The 21,872-nt window shown below is 37.8% G+C and overlaps 1 protein-coding gene across 6 annotated transcripts in view; it reads right to left on the reverse strand.

Moving 5' to 3' along the window:
- The window catches only part of JAKMIP2 (janus kinase and microtubule interacting protein 2), a 197,466-nt gene that overhangs the window by 120,022 nt on the left and 55,572 nt on the right, over window positions 1–21,872 (reverse strand). The gene's annotated exons all lie outside the window — the stretch shown is intronic.

Raw genomic sequence — 21,872 nt, forward strand, 5'->3', positions numbered from 1 at the left:
GAGACCAGCCTGTGCAACATGGAGAAACCCCTTCTCTACTAAAAATACAAAAATTAGCTGAGAATCATTTGAGCCATGAGAATCATTTGAGCCTGAGAGGCAGAGGTTGCAGTGAGCCAACATTGCAACACTGCACTCCAGCCTGGGTGACAGAGTGAGACCTGTCTCAAAAAAAAAAGTCTGAGGTCCTGTGTGACTTTTGGCAACACCCCATCATCTCTACCTTGGGCGTCACCTTTCCGATATGCAAAGCAAGTGAAATATAAGGTTACTTCCAGGGCAGAAGTGCTCTGACCTTCTATCCACAGGATAAAGTGTATGGCTGGGAGACTGGTTATGCAGTTTGTCATAAAGCATTGAAAGAAAGCAAAGCCTTCATATTATGCATAATTAAGGACTTACCATTTAAAACTATAGTTCTATTTTTTATGTATAAGATGAATAATGTGTTTTAAATGGACTGTTTTGATGTGGATGTGGGGAAACACTCCTGTGTTGTAGTGGGAGTATAAAGTAGCACAAGCTTTCTGCAGAGTAATCTGGCAACATATTTAACAATTGAAAATGTAAGTAGCCTTTGATTTAGACACTCTGCTAGGAATTTATGTTATAGGTATACTTGAATATGTGTGAAATGATTTTTGTATATGGCATTATGCAATTATAGTATTGCTTCAGGTAGTGAAACGCTGGAAATAACCTAAATATTAGTATCTATAGTGGAATAGCTCTACAGTGGAATATCATGCAGATATCGGAAAATAAAATTTAGATCTGACAGGAAAACCTTAAAATATATTAATAAGGAAAGACTCTTACAGAAGTGAATTCCCTCGGTTCACTGATTCAAGAGAGGATCAGAAGGGATACTGGTTTTTTCCATCTTCCCCAAGACTGGAGAACGAGCAACTGCATTCTAACAACGTGTTGACCAGCAATGCTTTTCAGTCAAGGCTGGCAAGGAAGAGGCATGGGGATTCTCGCTGAAATATTGAGATATTCAAACTCCTGGACTCAAGCAATCTTTCTGCCCCAGACTCCCAAACAGCTGAGACTATAGGAACGTGCCACTGTGCCCAGCTACAAATTATTTTCTTAACACTTTTTATGGTCATCTGGCTTAACAGATATCTCTTAAAAAAAGAAAGCAAATAATAACAATAATACTGTAATATTGAGTACCTACTATGAAGTAGCACTAGAAATCTTTGTATATTCTACCATTTATCCTAAAAATTATTATCTACCCAAATATTACTGATGTAATATTTCTAATTTGAAAATCCAAAATCTGAAATGATGCTCAAAGGACATGCTCTTCAGAGCATTTTGGATTACGGATTTTTTGGATTAGGGATGCTCAACCAATATACTGCAAATACAGTGTTCCAAAATCTGAAAAAAATCTACAATCTGAAACACTTCAGGTCCCAAGCATTTCAAGTAAGGGATATTCAACCTGTATCTCCATTGGTCAGATGAGAAAACTCAGACTCAGGGAAGCTTAATGATTTGCCCAGAGAATGACAGTCAGTAAAGAATTGAAATTAGTATTTAGTTCTTTCTGCTGTCAAAGCTAATGTATTTACCTGTGTGTTATACTTTCTAGGCCTTTTTGTGAGGGTTATGAATCATAAACTTTTTAATACAGGCAGTTAAACAGGCACTATGATGTAAATATATATTAAATAATTCTAGGTACTGTGTTAAGTCTTCACCAAGTGCAGCCACCATGTTGAGTCCCAGAAGGGACAGAAATGAACATGTGCTCTTAGTAATGCCTGGGGTCTGTGTTAGATGTGCAACCAGTATTAATAAGTGCAGTGTTTCTGAAACCTTAGGCATGTTTGTAGCATCCTCGCAATCTTCACCATATCCACATGCCAACTTAACGTTACTTAATTCATTTCTATGTAAATTAACTCATTTCTTTTCCTTAAAGTCCAGCTATTTTAGCCTCAGCGTAAGCACTATATCTGTTAAAAGTTGCGGTATGTCAGTAATATTTTCTAGTACATGGTACAATAAGTATATTACTATGGGGAAAAATCTATTCATGTGCCATCAACACCACACTCTGGGAAATACTAGATTAATACCACATTATCTCAGAGTGATGCAGCCCCCTCCTAGGCCCCATGAGATTTTCTTTCATAACTTTTATGATGTTGTTGCTCCCAGAACTGAAATATGTAGCTACCAGTGTTTCCCTAGCATTGGTACACCCTCCCTGGTAACATATCCTGCTCCAAAATTGATAGATATATTCATTTTCCATCATGCACCACCCTTCCTAAACATTTGACTGACTGTGGATGTAATGCACAACAGTGGGTTTTGATACTAAATTTACGGTGAGTCAATGACTGATATGCAAATGAGATCAGCAATAGTAAGTACAGAGTCTTCTTAGCAAAATGAGTTGAAATAGGAGATTAGGGAGGAGTCATGATTTGAACCAAATGCTTCCACAGGACAAAATAAAAGTGTTTTGAGGCAGGCTACATCAACTTGTCTGAACAAAGTCAGTTAGAAAAGACCTTAAGCTGGATGTGATGTCTCAGCATTTTGCCCAAAGATTGTAAGTGAGAGAAGAGGGCAATTTAAATTAGTATTTTATATTTATCAATAAATATTTGCCTATTTTCTAAAAGATATCCCTAGGAGACATTCTGGGAAATGTGCAACTATTGAGTCAAAGATTATGAAATTATTTTACACATTTAAATACATATGGTGAAGACTAAGATTTAAGTGACAATGGAAAAATAGTGTTGACTTCAAAACAATAAAGCTAACAAAAAATGAAAAACAAAATCAAATGTAAAGAAATGTGGACCGAAGAAAGATTCATACTTCCCTCAGCATTGAGTCTCAGACATTAACTCTCAAAACTTGAAGATAACCCATATCACCTGAGGAGTTTGTAAACCACACAGCAATTAGGTTCTACCCATATAAATCTGAACTAGAAGCTCTGAGGTGAGGACTAGGCATCTTCATTTTTAGGAGGCTCCCAGGTCATTCTGATGCACACCACATTCCAAAACACTGACTTAATTAACAGCTAGTCACGTAGAAGGAGAAACAGGTTGGAATTATAATTACCAACACTTACATGTTAATTATGATTAGCTTAATAATCTACAGAATAAATAGTTCTGTAACCTTGTTATTTTTCATTCACAGTTTTAACTTCTGTTTATTCAATTCTAATGTTAACTTTCTGCTCCCCCTACCACATTTCAATGTTCCTGAAATCAAGATGCTTTTTAAAATTGATGTATGTTTTTTTCCTGAAAAGACGGTAGTAAATCAATGTTGCAAAATGCAATGAATTATGTCTTAATCAAAGAAATTCGACAGTTATGAGAGACCTCAAAGGTTCACAACATGAAGCCCTTTGTAACATTGTAGGTTCCTGGGTTCAATTTGTGAGGACTCTGAAGCCAGTATGCAGCTGAGTTTACCTCCTGGGTGTGAACGCAGGCCATTACACACCATGGCAAGTTGGCCTTACTCTTTAGAGATGCAGTGACTCTCCTAAAGTAAACAACCACCTCAACAGCACATTTTGTTTCCTTGTTAAAATCATCCTCTCAATGTATCCAGTTGTTAGTGCTGGTGATGGAAGTGAAAATGTTTAAGCATGATAGTTTAATCTAAAAGCAAGTATTTTGAATAAATCAAGGAATTGAACTGTGGTAATAAATTTTACTTGCTTTGTTCACGTTTACTAAATAAATGACATAAATAGATTTACGGAGCTGTCCAGTGTTTAAGTGATATTTTATAACTGTATTATGAAAAATTAAATTACATTAGCAGAATTGAGACAATCTCAGTATCTAATGAGAATGTTACGGATTTGTATTATGAGACTCTTATACATACTTGCATGTATTTGTGTGTGTAAATCCAGACACACTTAGAAATATTTATGTGGACATCTATACTTACATTCATACATGCCAACTATTACATATAAAAATATTTCTATATATAATAACAAAGATCTATAAAAACACCTATATAAATATGCACACGTATATATACTGATGTATACAGTATATGTTTTAAGATATTTAAAAAATGGAATTAAGTATTTTGTATATCGATGACTTACTGTGAAGTCAGTATAAAGAAACTAAGAGGTAAAAATATCATTCTAGGCCGGGTGGGGTGGCTCACGCCTGTAATCCCAGCACTTTGGAAGGCCGAGGCGGGTGGATCATAAGGTCAGGAGTTCAAGACCAGCTTGGCCAAGATGGTGAAACCCCGTCTCTACTAAAAATACAAAAATTGAGACAGGAGTGGTGGCATGCATCTGTAATCCCAGCTACTCAGGAGGCTGAGGCAGAGAACTGCCTAAATCCGGGAGGCAGAGGTTAAAGTGAGCCAAGATCATGACACTGGCACTCCAGCCTGGGCAACAGCGCAAGATTCCATCTCAAAAAAACAAACAAAAAAACAATCATCCTAGTATTTCTTCTTTTGTTCTCCTAATCGTAGTCTTTCTTTAAGGTGCCATTGTCCTCTGTATTTCATTTTATTTATCAATGTGCATGCCTCATGTCTCTATTAGGCTGGAAATTATACAAAGGCAATGATGTTCTACTTGTCTTTGAAATTCTTCAATGCCTAATAGAGTGATCAGCCTGTAATAGGGGCTTAAAATCCGAAGGAGTATTGATGAATAAATGAGTCAGGAAATATAAACAACACTATGAGTTCTTTTATTAATTACCTTCTTGAACACGGGCAAACCATTAATTTACTTGGAATCCAGTTTACTCATCCTTACAATTACAGGGTGGGTTTAGTTATTCTTCAAGGTATCATACAGATTTTTTGTTTCACATATTAAAATTTTTTCATATTATAAATGCTTTATAACATTATTGTGATATATGGATTCTGCTGAAACATACAATTTTATCACTGCTTCCATCAAATATATTAGCTATCAAAAAAAGAAAGTTAAAAAGACTAAAATCAAGAGGTATAAATTTTATATACAGCAAAATGTCAGGGAGAAGAAAAAGATTTAAGGAGCACAGGCTTAAAATCAGTAGTCCTAGAATCTAGTCTGGGCTTTACGACTTACTAGCTGAGTGATCTTCACAAATAAGTCAATTAACTTCTTAGGCTCCATTTCCTGGTCTGTAAAATAAAGATTATAATACTTGCTTTATCTCCTTCTCAGGGTTGTTGTGAGGTCCATTAAGATAATATATGTGAAAGCAGTTTATATAGTGCTGCATAAAGGAATGTTGTAGTTTTACCCCTCAATACCAATGTTTTAATGGCATTAAACTATGTATTGTTATGGCACAATGAATTCAAAATTCACCAAGGCTCTGCTAAAGAAAAACATAAAATGATAGATGTGATGGGAAACAGTTCTGAAATCTTAATTACATTATGCAAATGTGAGGCAATATTATTTTATATCTTGATGCAGATTTCTGAATCGGTTATAGGGATGCATTCCAAGTAGTAAAGTGTCTAGGTAACAAATGAATGTTTCTCAACAGACAGAGGAATAAAAATCTTTCTACTATTTCCTATTTAAACCAAAAGTCTTAGGCTTTTAAATCTTTCTAAACATTATTTACTATGGTTGAACAGGTAACATGTTAAGTGACAGTAGTCTGCAATAGTAGAGACATGAATAGATCTACTTTAAAAATTAACTTTTTAATTTTTACTCTCATGAAAACTTTGAGAACAAGGACTTAATGGCAAAAGCAAATATGACCATTACTGCCAAGAAACAGATGCTTGTGTCTAGTATAAGGGGAAACATTCATCTAACCCAGAGCCTTAAAGTCATAATGAGGTTGTTGTGGCTTCTTAGAGTCATAATGAGGTAGTTGGCAAGTCCACGGGAGTGATGGTAAAATGCCTTACTCTATTAATTTACTCATTTATTAGTTCATTCAACAAGTATTTATTTTGCATTGGGTACTTTGCTTGGAAGTGAGACCTCAGTAGTGAATTACAGGGATAGGTTTATTTTCTTGCCAGACCTTTCAATCAGGCAGAGAAAACAAATATTAAAGAAAAGGAAGGCAAAGGGGGCATATTGGTTAAGAGTATAGACAGCTTAAAGAGAGAGGCACTTATGGATTTGGGGGCAACCTAATTTTATTAAGCCTCAGTTTCCTCATCGATAAAAACAGAATAGTGTCATCACTGATCTCATGGGTCTTTGAGAAGATTAAATGAAGCAACGAGTGTAAATCATAGTGTGTAACCCATAGTAATTGTTGTTGTTGTTTTTTGAGACAGAATCTCGCTCTTGTTGCCCCAGCTGGAGTACAGTGGAGCTATCTTGGCTCACTGCAACCTCCACCTCCTGGGTTGAAGCGATTCTCCGGCCTCAGCCTCTCCAGTAGCAAGGATTATAGGCGCACACCACCACACCTGGCTAATTTTTCTATTTTTGGTAGAGACAGGGTTTTGCCACGCTGGCCAGGCTGGTCTTGAATTCCTGACCTCAGGTGATCCACCGGCCTCGGACACCGCGCCCAGCCCATAGTAAATTTCCAAGAAATGTAGACTTCATGGTGTTGATAAAGATATCTTTATCAATTATACAACTTTAAACCAGTTAAATAGCCTTAATGCCATGTTAGAACATTCTACAAGGAATCTTGCTTTATTCATGTCTTAGAATCTGAATATTTATGCCATGTTGTACTTTGAACTTTGTTTTCAGATCCAAATATCCCACATTCTCACCTTGGCTTTGCCGCCTGTCTTCTGTTCTGGCCTGCCCTTCTTGTCTACAACACACAATCACTCACAGAAGTCATGTTTTCCAGCCACTCCAGGAAATAACTGCACAGGCCACCTGATCAAGGTTCCCATGGGAGTTCGTCAGCCCAGGGAAAGGATTCAGCCAATTTTCTTTTTTGTAACGAAGCAATTTACCCTCTCTAAATCTCAGTTTCTGCATTCACTAAATGACAGGATTTAATGTGATAGTGCCTTTTTAAAATCCATTGTTTTATAAATTCTTGTTTCTATTTTTGTAAAATTTATTTTGGTGTGAAAATGATGACATTTTACATACAGGACTCTTCTAAAATCATATGAAACCCGTTGAAAAAATAGGAGCAAATAGGCCAGGGAACAAATTTTAGAGCCCTTCCACTAACAATATTACGGAGGGCTGCATTCTCATCTCTTCGTGTGGCTTTCACACATTATAAAATTGCTTTGCCAATATTGCTTAGTGGAGGTGGGGGAGGGGATATTTTAAAACTAGGAATTGGATGTTTCACTTGGTTGCTCCCTCATCCATCTTAATTTTGACATCGTAACCGCACAGCACCCAGCACCCACCCCTTCCACTCTGATGGAAAGAATAGCTATGCCTACGAATGTTTAAAAGCAAAAATGGAAGGGCATACATTTTACTGCAAACACAGACGTTTCTCTTCCTCTTTCTCAAGTAAAAGCCTAAGTAGTAACCTTTTAGAGAATGCTAAGAATTGAAATAAATTCTTTGTTGAGTTCATAAATCCAAGTAATTCTAGTAAGTCAGGGTTCCTTTAAGGAATATGGATAACGATTTAAAAATATGTTAAGGGAAGGGAGGGAAGCAAGAGTAAAAGGAACTGTTAAAACCAGCAACCTCCATAAATAAGCCATATCCTGAATATTAATAACGTATTGTGTAAAATTCATTAGACGCATTTTATGTTTCAGACATCTATAGCCAGCAATGATACAATGGAGCTAGACCAGATTTTTTTTTAACTTCAAGGATCATAGAATTAGTATACCTTAATTTATGAATACAGAATTGCTTAACATTTGTTTAATTTCTTTGACAGTTTATGAACTAGGAAGACTTTTTTGTAAGTGTGAGCCTTTCACTAACATCAAGATTCCATTTTTTTACGTGAGACATTTTTTAACAAAAAGTGACAATATTAGAAAAAGCAATAAAAGCTAAACTTTATTGAACATTCACTATATACCAGGTACTATACTTGGGGCTTTAAATGGATCAGTTTACTTAAAACAGCATAATGAAACAGGTAATCCCCTTTTCAATGAGTAATAAAACTGTAGGAAACGATACAATTTTAAGTACATATGAAATTCTACTTAATTAATGGCAGACTGGGTAATTCTGGACAATCGCCAACCAATAAAGACAATTTAAAAGGCTAGGAGAAAAACTGCAAATTTTAAAAAGCATTAAAGAACACATGAGATTATAAAGAATTACCAGGCTGAGATCTGAGGGTAAATAGGAGACCACAGCCAAGAACATAGAGCACTCAGGGACTCTTGCTCTGGTGATATTTGCTGATCCAGGAGAAATGGCTAAGAGGCTGAACGGAGGTTTTGGTAGACTAATGGGGGCTAGACGGAAACAGCTGGTGTCTAGGTAAGCTTGATTATTATTCTTGTTTTTGGGCTGGGACTTCAGAGTGCCACATTCTAACGGCAAAGGCAAAGCAAAAGTAAATGAGTACTCATGACGACTGCAGCCCGACTGTAAGTCATCTGGGTGACCTAGACAATCTGAAACCCTCTATTTAGATTAAAGTAATTCCAGATTGCTATTTTGCCTACAAGCCTGGAAAAAGCAAAAGACAACTGACTTGGGACACTCAAATAACTTCTACTACCAATAATTGAAACACCATACTTCACACACAATAAAAGGTAACCAAACACATGAGGAGATGAGACAGCATGAGTAAGAACCAGCAGAACCAAAAGACAACAGAAACACACACAGACTTCACATACTGTAGCCATTACAAAGGTTCTGTAAAACAGCCATGCCTACTTCAGGGGATAAAAGTCATGCATGAAAAATTTGAAAGGCAACCTGAAAATATAAAAAGTGATATATATTATATAGGAAATTTGGGAAAGAACAAAATAGAAGTTATAAAACAGAAAAATATAACAACAAAAATTAAGAAATCAATTGATGAGTTCATTGGAATTTAGGTGTAACAGAAGAATCAGGGAATGAAAAACAGGTCGAAAGCATGGAGAGACCACAAGACGGAAATGATGCAAGAAACAAAAGAAAGTAAAAGGCATAGAAAACACAGCATGGAAGTCTGTCATATATTCAGTAGAGACTTAAAAGAATCCAAGAGACAGAATGGGGCTGAGGCAATGTTGGAAGAGCTAAAGGCTAAATTTTTTTTAGAATTGATGAAACATATCTATCCGTGGAGTCAAGAATCCCAATGAATACCAGCAAGAATCACAGACAACGAGGAAATCTTAAATGCTATCCAAGAAAAATAGATGACTGGCCTATAAAAAGATAACAGTTACACTGAGAGCTGACTTCTCAACAGCAACACAAGAAGCAGGAGACAGTGGAATATTTTTCATAGGTTGAAAGAAGGTAACTACCCAAATTTGAATTCCATACCCACTGAAAATGTCCTTCAAGAATGAAGGTAAAACAAAGATGTTTTAGATGCACACTGAAGAAAAATCTAAAGGATGTTACTTATACAGAAGGGAAATGATACAGAAAAAAATGAGTGAGTAAAAGTGATATCTGGGCAAATGTAAAAGAACATGGATTATTAAAAATATGAAAATATACATAATTATAATCATAAAGTGATAGCATCTAATTCTGTAAATCAAGAACAGCAGATATGGTTTTAAGGGCTAGAAGAAACATAAATGTATGTATTACAATTATTCTTTGATAAGAGAAGAATATGTTACAATTACTAGAATTAACACAAAGATTAGTCTATAGTTTCTAAGTTAATAGAAGAAATTGAATGATTAAAAAATTTCCTGTCGATTCAAAATAAATCAATAAAGGAACGAGGAAGAAATTAATGTAGAGCCATTTGGGCAGACAAAAAACATAATGAGGTAGTAGATTTAAATCTAAATATCAGCAATTGTATTAAATTTAGATAAATGAAATATACCAATTAAAAGATAGAAATTGGGATACCAGGAAAAAATAATCAAACAGAAATCCAAAATTATATGTTCCCTAAAGAGTCTTTCTATTAATATACACATATAAAATAATTAAATATATATGTATTACATATTCATGTTACTATATTATATATAACATAAAAACAAAATTTAAAGCAGCCTGTGATGGCTGTATTAATACTAGAAAAAAAAGATTTTACTAGAACAAATAGGATAATTCATAATGATAAAATTCCATTTCTCCTCGGAAGACATGCCAATTCCAAATTTGTATGTATATATTAATACAGCTTCAAAAAACTTAAAGGAAAAATTGACCAAATTATAAAGGGAAATAGACAAGACCATAGTCGTAGTAGTAGTTTTTTCCTAAAACATTCATCTCTGAGTAAAACATATCCCTGCAAGATATAACATACATCATATCATATCTAATGATATTGTTTTAAAATTACATTTCTTTTTTTTTTTTTTTTGGCCAATTTACTTTCTTTTTTTTTTATTATACTTTAAGTTTTAGGGTACATGTGCACAATGTGCAGGTTAGTTACATATGTATACATGTGCCATGCTGGTGCACTGCACCCACTAACTCGTCATCTAGCATTAGGTATATCTCCCAATGCTATCCCTCCCCCATCTCCCCACCCCACAACAGTCCCCAGAGTGTGATATTCCCCTTCCTGTGTCCATGTGATCTCATTGTTCAATTCCCACCTATGAGTGAGAATATGCGGTGTTTGGTTTTTTGTTCTTGTGATAGTTTACTGAGAATGATGATTTCCAATTTCATCCATGTCCCTACAAAGGACATGAACTCATCATTTTTTATGGCTGCATAGTATTCCATGGTGTATATGTGCCACATTTTCTTAATCCAGTCTATCATTGTTGGACATTTGGGTTGGTTCCAAGTCTTTGCTATTGTGAATAATGCCGCAATAAACATACGTGTGCATGTGTCTTTATAGCAGCATGATTAATAGTCCTTTGGGTATATACCCAGTAATGGGATGGCTGGGTCAAATGGTATTTCTAGTTCTAGATCCCTGAGGAATCGCCACACTGACTTCCACAATGGTTGAACTAGTTTACAGTCCCACCAACAGTGTAAAAGTGTTCCTATTTCTCCACATCCTCTCCAGCACCTGTTGTTTCCTGACTTTTTAATGATCACCATTCTAACTGGTGTGAGATGGTATCTCATTGTGGTTTTGATTTGCATTTCTCTGATGGCCAGTGATGATGAGCATTTTTTCATGTGTTTTTTGGCTACATAAATGTCTTCTTTTGAGAAGTGTCTGTTCATGTCCTTTGCCCACTTTTTGATGGGTTTGTTTGTTTTTTTCTTGTAAATTTGTTTGAGTTCATTGTAGATTCTGGATATTAGCCCTTTGTCAGATGAGTAGGTTGCGAAAATTTTCTCCCATTTTGTAGGTTGCCTGTTCACTCTGATGGTAGTTTCTTTTGCTGTGCAGAAGCTCTTTAGTTTAATTAGATCCCATTTGTCAATTTTGTCTTTTGTTGCCATCGCTTTTGGTGTTTTGGACATGAAGTCCTTGCCCATGCCTATGTCCTGAATGGTAATGCCTAGGTTTTCTTCTAGGGTTTTTATGGTTTTAGGTCTAACGTTTAAGTCTTTAATCCATCTTGAATTGATTTTTGTATAAGGTGTAAGGAAGGGATCCAGTTTCAAATTTCTACATATGGCTAGCCAGTTTTCCCAGCACCATTTATTAAATAGGGAATCCTCTCCCTATTGCTTGTTTTTGCCAGGTTTGTCAAAGATCAGATAGTTGTAGATATGCGGCATTATTTCTGAGGGCTCTGTTCTGTTCCATTGATCTATATCTCTGTTTTGGTACCAGTACCATGCTGTTTCGGTTACTGTAGCCTTGTAGTATAGTTTGAAGTCAGGTAGTGTGATGCCTCCAGCTTTGTTCTTTTGGCTTAGGATTGACTTGGCGATGCGGGCTCTTTTTTGGTTCCATATGAACTTGAAAGTAGTTTTTTCCAATTCTGTGAAGAAAGGCATTGGTAGCTTGATGGGGATGGCATTGAATCTGTAAATTACCTTGGGCAGTATGGCCATTTTCATGATATTGATTCTTCCTACCCAGGAGCATGGAATGTTCTTCCATTTGTTTGTATCCTCTTTTATTTCCTTGAGCAGTGGTTTGTAGTTCTCCTTGAAGAGGTCCTTCACATCCCTTGTAAGTTGGATTCCTAGGTATTTTATTCTCTTTGAAGCAATTGTGAATGGGAGTTCACTCATGATTTGGCTCTCTGTTTGTCTGTTGCTGGTGTATAAGAATGCTTGTGATTTTTGTACATTGATTTTGTATCCTGAGACTTTGCTGAAGTTGCTGATCAGCTTAAGGAGATTTTGGGCTGAGACAATGGGGTTTTCTAGATATACAATCATGTCGTCTGCAAACAGGGACAATTTGACTTCCTCTTTTCCTAATTGAATACCCTTTATTTCCTTCTCCTGCCTAATTGCCCTGGCCAGAACTTCCAACACTATGTTGAATAGGAGTGGTGAGAGAGGGCATCCCTGTCTTGTGCCAGTTTTCAAAGGGAATGCTTCCAGTTTTTGCCCATTCAGAATGATATTGGCTGTGGGTTTGTCATAGATAGCTCTTATTATTTTGAGATACGTCCCATCAATACCTAATTTATTGAGAGTTTTTAGCATGAAGCGTTGTTGAATTTTGTCAAAGGCCTTTTCTGCATCTATTGAGATAATCATGTGGTTTTTGTCTTTGGCTCTGTTTATATGCTGGATTACATTTATTGATTTGCATATATTGAACCAGCCTTGCATCCCAGGGATGAAGCCCACTTGATCATGGTGGATAAGCTTTTTGATGTGCTGCTGGATTCGTTTTGCCAGTATTTTATTGAGGATTTTTGCATCAATGTTCATCAGGGATATTGGTCTAAAATTCTCTTTTTTGGTTGTGTCTCTGCCTGGCTTTGGTATCAGAATGATGCTGGCCTCATAAAATGAGTTAGGGAGGATTCCCTCTTTTTCTATTGATTAGAATAGTTTCAGAAGGAATGGTACCAGTTCCTCCTTGTACCTCTGGTAGAATTCAGCTGTGAATCCATCTGGTCCTGGACTCTTTTTGGTTGGTAAGCTATTGATTATTGCCACAATTTCAGATCCTGTTATTGGTCTATTCAGAGATTCAACTTCTTCCTGGTTTAGTCTTGGGAGAGTGTATGTGTCGAGGAATTTATCCATTTCTTCTAGATTTTCTAGTTTATTTGCATAGAGGTGTTTGTAGTATTCTCTGATGGTAGTTTGTATTTCTGTGGGATTGGTCGTGATATCCCCTTTAGCATTTTTTATTGCGTCTATTAGATTCTTCTCTCTTTTTTTCTTTATTAGTCTTGCTAGCAGTCTATCAATTTTGTTGATCCTTTCATAAAACCAGCTCCTGGATTCATTAATTTTTTGAAGGGTTTTTTGTGTCTCTATTTCCTTCAGTTCTGCTCTGATTTTAGTTATTTCTTGCCTTCTGCTAGCTTTTGAATGTGTTTGCTCTTGCTTTTCTAGTTCTTTTAATTGTGATGTTAGGGTGTCAATTTTGGATCTTTCCTGCTTTCTCTTGTGGGCATTTAGTGCTATAAATTTCCCTCTACACACTGCTTTGAATGTGTCCCAGAGATTCTGGTATGTTGTGTCTTTGTTCTCATTGGTTTCAAAGAACATCTTCATTTCTGCCTTCATTTCGTTATATACCCAGTAGTCATTCAGGAGCAGGTTGTTCAGTTTCCATGTAGTTGAGTGGTTTTGAGTGAGATTCTTAATCCTGAGTTCTAGTTTGATTGCACTGTGGTCTGAGAGATAGTTTGTTATAATTTCTGTTCTTTTACATTTGCTGAGGAGAGCTTTACGTCCAAGTATGTGGTCCATTTTGGAATAGGTGTGGTGTGGTGCTGAAAAAAATGTATATTCTGTTGATTTGGGGTGGAGAGTTCTGTAGATGTCTATTAGGTCTGCTTGGTGCAGAGCTGAGTTCAATTCCTGGGTATCCTTGTTGACTTTCTGTCTCCTTGATCTGTCTAATGTTGACAGTGGGGTGTTAAAGTCTCCCATTATTAATGTGTGGGAGTCTAAGTCTCTTTGTAGGTCACTCAGGACTTGCTTTATGAATCTGGGTGCTCCTGTGTTGGGTGCATATATATTTAGGATAGTTAGCTCTTCTTGTTGAATTGATCCCTTTACCATTATGTAATGGCTTTCTTTGTCTCTTTTGATCTTTGTTGGTTTAAAGTCTGTTTTATCAGAGACTAGGATTGCAACCCCTGCCTTTTTTTGTTTTCCATTTGCTTGGTAGATCTTCCTCCATCTTTTTATTTTGAGCCTATGTGTGTCTCTGCACGTGAGATGGGTTTCCTGAATACAGCACACTGATGGGTCTTGACTCTTTATCCAATTTGCCAGTCTGTGTCTTTTAATTGGAGCATTTAGTCCATTTACATTTAAAGTTAATATTGTTATGTGTGAATTTGGTCCTGTCATTATGATGTTAGCTGGTTATTTTGCTCGTTAGTTGATGCAGTTTCTTCCGAGTCTTGATGGTCTTTACATTTTGGCATGATTTTGCAGCGGCTGGTACCGGTTGTTCCTTTCCATGTTTAGTGCTTCCTTCAGGAGCTCTTTTAGGGCAGGCCTGGTGGTGACAAACTCTCTCAGCATTTGCTTGTCTGTAAAGTATTTTATTTCTCCTTTGCTTATGAAGCTTAGTTTGGCTGGATATGAAATTCTGGGTTGAAAATTCTTGTCTTTAAGAATGTTGAATATTGGTCCCCACTCTCTTCTGGCTTGTAGGGTTTCTGCCGAGAAATCTGCTGTTAGTCTGATGGGCTTCCCTTTGAGGGTAACCCGACCTTTCTCTCTGGCTGCCCTTAACATTTTTTCCTTCATTTCAACTTTGGTGAATCTGACAATTATGTGTCTTGGAGTTGCTCTTCTCGAGGAGTATCTTTGTGGCGTTCTCTGTATTTCCTGAATCTGAACGTTGGCCTGCCTTGCTAGACTGGGGAAGTTCTCCTGGATAATATCCTGCAGAGTGTTTTCCAACTTGGTTCCATTCTCCCCATCACTTTCAGGTACACGAATCAGATGTAGATTTGGTCTTTTCACATAGTCCCATATTTCTTGGAGGCTTTGCTCATTTCTTTTTATTCTTTTTTCTCTAAACTTCCCTTCTCACTTCATTTCATTCATTTCATCTTCCATCGCTGATACCCTTTCTTCCAGTTGATGGCATCGGCTCCTGAGGCTTCTGCATTCTTCACGTAGTTCTTGAGCCTTGGTTTTCAGCTCCATCAGCTCCTTTAAGCACTTCTCTGTATTGGTTATTCTAGTTATATATTCTTCTAAATTTTTTTCAAAGTTTTCAACTTCTTTGCCTTTGGTTTGAATGTCCTCCCGTAGCTCAGAGTAATTTGATCGTCTGAAGCCTTCTTCTCTCAGCTCGTCAAAGTCATTCTCCGTCCAGCTTTGTTCCGTTGCTGGTGAGGAACTGCGTTCCTTTGGAGGAGGAGAGGCGCTCTGCTTTTTAGAGTTTCTAGTTTTTCTGTTCTGTTTTTTCCCCATCTTTGTGGTTTTATCTACTTTTGGTCTTTGATGATGGTGATGTACAGATGGGTTTTTGGTGTGGATGTCCTTTCTGTTTGTTAGTTTTCCTTCTAACAGACAGGACCCTCAGCTGCAGGTCTGTTGGAATACCCTGCCGTGTGAGGTGTCAGTGTGCCCCTGCTGGGGGGTGCCTCCCAGTTAGGCTGCTCGGGGGTCAGGGGTCAGGCACCCACTTGAGGAGGCAGTCTGCCCGTTCTCAGATCTCCAGCTGCGTGCTGGGAGAACCACTGCTCTCTTCTAAGCTGTCAGACAGGGACATTTAAGTCTGCAGAGGTTACGGCTGTCTTTTTGTCTGTGCCCTGCCCCCAGAGGTGGAGCCTATAGAGGCAGGCAGGCCTCCTTGAGCTGTGGTGGGCTCCGCCCAGTTGGAGCTTCCAGGCTGCTTTGTTTACCTAATCAAGCCTGGGCAATGGCGGGCGCCCCTCCCCCAGCCTCGCTGCCGCCTTGCAGTTTGATCTCAGACTGCTGTGCTAGCAATCAGCGAGACTCCGTGGGCGTAGGACCCTCCAAGCCAGGTGCGGGTTATAATCTCGTGGTGCGCCATTTTTTAAGCCCGTCGGAAAAGCGCAGTATTCGGGTGGGAGTGACCCGATTTTCCAGGTGCCGTCAGTCACCCCTTTCTTTGACTCGGAAAGGGAACTCCCTGACCCCTTGCTTTTCCCAAGTGAGGCAATGCCTCGCCCTGCTTCGGCTCGCGTACGGTGCGCGCACCCACCGACCTGCGCCTGCTGTCTGGCCCTCCCTAGTGAGATGAACCCGGTACGTCAGATGGAAATGCAGAAATCACCCGTCTTCTGCGTCGCTCACGCTGGGAGCTGTAGACCGGAGCTGTTCCTATTCGGCCATCTTGGCTCCTCCAGGCCCTTAAAATTATATTTCTTTCATACTAAAGTGTGGGAGGAAATATGGGTATCACCTTCCTGACGATTTCCCATGGCTGGGACCTCTTAGGAAGCAGTCTCCCTAGAGTATTTCAAAATAATTATGAAATACCTACTTCCTGTCAAAAGGTGTCCCTCCTATTTACTCTGAGTTTTCATAAATAATTTACAATACAAAAGTATTTGGTGGTGTGACATTTTAAAGACAAGGAACAGAATGATTCCTAAAGGCTCCTCCATATCTATAACATTTTAAAAAATCAACCGATTGATGTTTGTAATCTCTCCCTGATTTTGCTGCAAATGACTAATCTTAGTATTTTCCTTCTTGTTGCAGTTCTCACCTTGATGATTTTATAAATACCTGTGCAATCATTTAAGGATGCTGTTATAACTTGCTATCACAGGATTCAGGTTTGTCTCTTGCTCTTTTTAGTTATTCCTCTCCCTGTCTTTTCTCCTTTTAACTCCCCTTCCCTACTCTTTTCTTCTTTGTTTCTGATTACCTGCTTTGCACGTGTGAGGTACCTTGTGTAAGTAGCGGCTTTTTCCTAAAAATTCCTCTTCATGATTTCCCAAATCTCTAAATCTTGGAGGATTTGCACCAATGAGTTCCAAAATGTCACAGGCTATAATTTATTTATATTTTGTCTCATTAAGTGAAGAGTATTTGACCTGTGGTTTTAAAATACATGACTAGCCCCAGCCAAGTGTAGCTAACGAAAGAGTTGCATGGGACAATGTCAGTCATAGAAGGAAGGTGATAATATTTCGGTATTATTAGAAATGAAATGAAGAAAAAACTAAATCATCTGATACTGAAGATGACAAGTTTGGTGTTTTGTTCGATGAAACAAGACTACCTATCATTTACTGTTCTCTTGATGCCAAGGTAATTAATGTTCTTAAAAAGTTATCTAACTTAAAAAAATTAGAGATAGAAAAGAAAGTTCATTTCCATTCCATCCTCTTTTTTTTTTATCCCTCTGCATCCCCATTTCATGTGGTTATTGGAGGAGAGAATACATTGCTTTTATAAAACTAGTATAGTTACATAACATCAGCAAAGCATTTTTGGGGGATGAAAAATAAGAATATTATGTTATTAATTACATTTTGAATTTCAAAAAATTTAACCACGCATCATCAACACTGTATTGCAACTAAAGGAAATAGTGGAAAATTTAGAATACTGTATATATTTTGCATTTCACTAGTAGGGCTGGCTTTCCTAAGCTACTTGGCCTTTATGTCCTGTTCATCTTATTTTAATATAAGATTAGAGAGAATACCATATATCCTACGTTATCAGATACAAAAAATCTAGATATACATATATTTTTGTAAATAGGTTGATTTACCTGGCATTTGGTATCTTAGCCCTCTCACATATGTTAAATGGAATACTTTTCAAACTAACATGTAAAGATCATGCCATATAACTCTTCCAAAAATAAGAAACATTTGTATGATTAAAGACATTTTTCAAAGAGAATAGGGGGAAAGCTTAACACAATGACTTTGTACATTCTCGATGGTATGTTCTGTTAACATTTTTTGTTTGGGCTATTAACATGAATTTTGTGCAATACTATGAGGGGAAGATTGGTTACTTTTCAAAGAAACCACTTATTTTCTCTCAAAACTGAGTGTCTAATCAAAGGCAATTTTTTAGAACAGGTTATCATTGGTCAAATGTGGTAAAAAGTTGATATTCCTCTTTAATATTCACAAGATGACTCTCTTACTCTTCTGTGTCTTTCGACATAGTTATTTTTAGCAATTACAGCTCTGCATTTGTCTCATTTACTATGCAGTCTATATAACCATCATTAGACATTACAGGAAAGAAAGCCACATGGCTTCAAAAGTACTCATTCTGTCTTATCCAGCAGCCATGGCTGTCTCTTTACAGTAGCCTAGGGAGAGTAACCCCAGACACATTAACACTTTACAAAATATAATGAATGTATAAAACCCCCAAAGAGAGATGTATAACGTACCTGAAAATACTGTGGTGAAATGACCTAACAATTTTTCACTACCCGTGGGAAAGTATTCTCACATCTCCAGAGGGGCTTTAATACAATCAAATTCAATATTCAGAAGATGCTATTTATTATAAAGAGTAATTCACTTAACCAGACACTTCAGTGAGGACTTATTTTGTGCCACTGAAAGAGGATAGGGCTCCACAGATAAGAAGCAAATTACGTAATTCTTTTATTAATAAATCTACATTTTTGAATATTTACTATTTGTCAAGCACTGAGTTAGGTCCTGTGGATACAAGGCACCAGACCTTAAATTTGTTTTTATTCTAGAGTACTTATAATGCAAGGTAGTTTTCTTTTACCATCTAAGGTGCCATATGCTTACAAATGATGCCCTCTGTAAACATTCCAAACATACATTTTCTACCACCATTATTTTTGTTGTCTTGCTCTAATTAATTGATCCCACCTGCAGCTTGATAGAATATGGCAAGGTGTTATATAGAAATATCTTCTTACGTCTTTCTTGCTCTTCTTCAATAACATAATAACAATAAAAAGACAAACTGTAATGTGTTATGTACTTCTTGTACCCAGCATTGGTCTAAGTGCCTTATAGGTATTGTCCCTAAAATCCTCTAAAAATTTATCAAATAAAAACCGTTATCATTTTAATGTAATGAGAAGAAATTCTGGTTCAAAGTGACTCACTAAATCCCTTGAGTTAACCAGGCTAATAGGAGGCTCAGCTCAAATTCAAACTCAAACTCAGGTATATTAAATACAATGATGATATAGAAGGAAGATCTTACTGTACCCACCCTATTTTCCTTCACAAAGTCTTCCTAAATTGGGTAAGTTTGAACTGGTTTTAAAAGAGTTAGATCAGGAGATTGATGTTTCTTTTCCTTTTTAATCACTGTCTTCATAGATAGATAAAAAACAAAGAAGGAAGGAAGGTGTCAGAGGCATTCAAACCAGAACAACTCCATCTTGAATAGGAGCTGGGTAAAATAAGGCCGAGACCTACTGGACTGCATTCCCAGGAGGTTAGGCATTTTAATCACAAGATGAAATAGGAGGTCAGCACAAGATACAGGTCACAAAGACCTTGCTGATAAAACAGATTGTGGTAAAGAAGCTGGCCCAAACCCACCAAAACCAAGATGGTGATGAAAGTGACCTCTGGTTGTCCTCATTGCTCATTATACATTAATTATAATGTATTAGGATGCTAAGGGACACTCCCACCATGCCATGATAGTTCACAAATGTCATGGAAACATCAAGAAGTCACCCTATATGGTCCAAAAATGGGATAAACCCTCGGTTCCGGGAACTGCCCACCCCTTTCCTGGAAAACTCATGAATAATCCACCCCTTGTTTAGCATGTAATTATTAAAGAAGTAATTTTAAGTATAATCAGGTGAGCAGCCCACACCACTACTCCGCCCATGGAGTGGCCATTCTTTATTCTTTTACTTCCTTAATAAGCTTGCTTTCATTTTACTCTGTGGACTCATCCCGAATTCTTTCTCGTGCAAGGTCCAAGAACCCTCTCTTAGGATCTGCACTGGGACCCCTTTTTGGCAACATGTTCCTGGCAACCACGAAGGGACTATCCTGAGGAGATCCCTGACTCAAAGGAAGTAGACTACAGAACCAATTGGCTGACTTTGGGTAAGTGGTGGGATAAACCTTACCCAGGTAAATGATGGTATTGGGTTAGAGTACCTCCTAAGACAGAGAAGGTTAAAGGCCCCTCTTACTAAAAGGCAAGGATGCTTGACCAAACTTGGGTTCCAGCCCCAACTTAGGAAGGTTAGAGTCCTTCCTAAGATTTAGAGGTTTAAAGGCCTCTCTCAGTGAAGTCCCTCTTGGTTAAAAATGGATTTGACATGATGGGATGTTAATTGCTATTCTCTTTGGATTAATCTGCCTTGCACTCTTTGCTGACAGCTATGGGTGACAGGATTAGGCATGTACAGGATAACTGGACATGGGGAGCTTTTTTCCGCCAGAAAGGGAGAAACTCGAGAGCTGACGGGACAGTAGTGAAGATTCCTTCACTATTGACAAGTGGTGACCTGAACTTTTGATTCAGTGTTGCTGCAAGAAGTGGGTCTTTCTCTGCCTCTCTGAGCTCCTCGCCTTCCCCACGCTGCCACAGACAATGCTTTTCTCCTTTTCTCTCCTTTTATATCTTTTCTGTTACTCAGGGCGACCATTTGCCCAGACACCACATGTTGAAACACTTGGTCGGAAGTATCATTCCACCCCACTTTGAGTGGATCAAAGATGACAAGGCCCAAGTAGGGGCAAGTTTGAGCCTGGCCAGTTCAATATTGGGTGCTAAGTGGAGTGGCTAATGTCTATGTTTTGTCACACATATTTTGCTCTGCTCAGAATGGAAGAAGATGATTTTCCTTTGTGTTGCGGTTTGGCCCCCAGGGCTGTGGTGTGGCAAGCCAAGTCACTAGGGCTGCCCAAGGAAAGGGAATGCAGAAGCCTGGCATGCTGGCAAAAGGGTGGGAATTTCTTACCAGTCAGGCTTTGGGCCTCCCTGTGTGCAAACTGGTTGAATAAATGGCAAAAATAACTGTTTATCCCCTCTGTAAAGTTTTGATTAATGGGAAAAGAATTTGTGAGGTGCGTCTGAAGCTGTAGCAAATCTGGTGTACTTTGTGCTATAAATTTATCTTCCTGTATTGTACTGCCATAAAGAGGAGTACCTTAGGATAGAACATTGGCTTAGGACCCCATAAGCTCACTGTTAAAGCCAGCCTGGCAAGTTGGTCAGTAACAAACTTTGCTGCAGGTCCCTGAAACAAACAAGCAAAAACAACTGAATGAAGTTTCCTTCTCGTCTTGTTTTATGTCCTTGGAAGCTTGAGCTTGTGACCATATGGCAGTACTTTCTCTTAGTCTCTACTTATCCAGAGGACAGGAATTTAGGGGTTCATGTTGTAGTTAGCCCCAAAAATTACCTCAAGCAGTTAAAAGCCTTTGCAAGCTCAAAATTGGCTGCTCTAGACTCCTTCTGGGAAGAGCAATGGAAATTGCCCAGTGCTGTGGCTTAGTAGCTAAGGCTTTGTCTTTTCACAATGACGGCCTGGGTTCAGGGTTCAATTCCCAGCTTAGGGAATGGGTCCTTTCTGGCTTAATATCTGTGTGACCTTTACCGTTTGTTGATTCTCTTCTCCTCCATGAACTACTTCTGGCTTCATTTCTTGAATCTTCCTTTCTCTGAGCTACCTGTGGAGATTCTAAATCTTGTAAAAACTGCTAACCACCTCTTTGAAAAGAACTTGTCCATTCATGGTCAAATCATAACCTTAGTTAAGCCTTATTGGTTTCACCTGTGAGTTTATTTTTGG

The sequence above is a fragment of the Pan troglodytes genome, chromosome 4, assembly GCF_028858775.2.
Source record: "Pan troglodytes isolate AG18354 chromosome 4, NHGRI_mPanTro3-v2.0_pri, whole genome shotgun sequence".
Lineage (NCBI taxonomy): Eukaryota > Metazoa > Chordata > Mammalia > Primates > Hominidae > Pan > Pan troglodytes.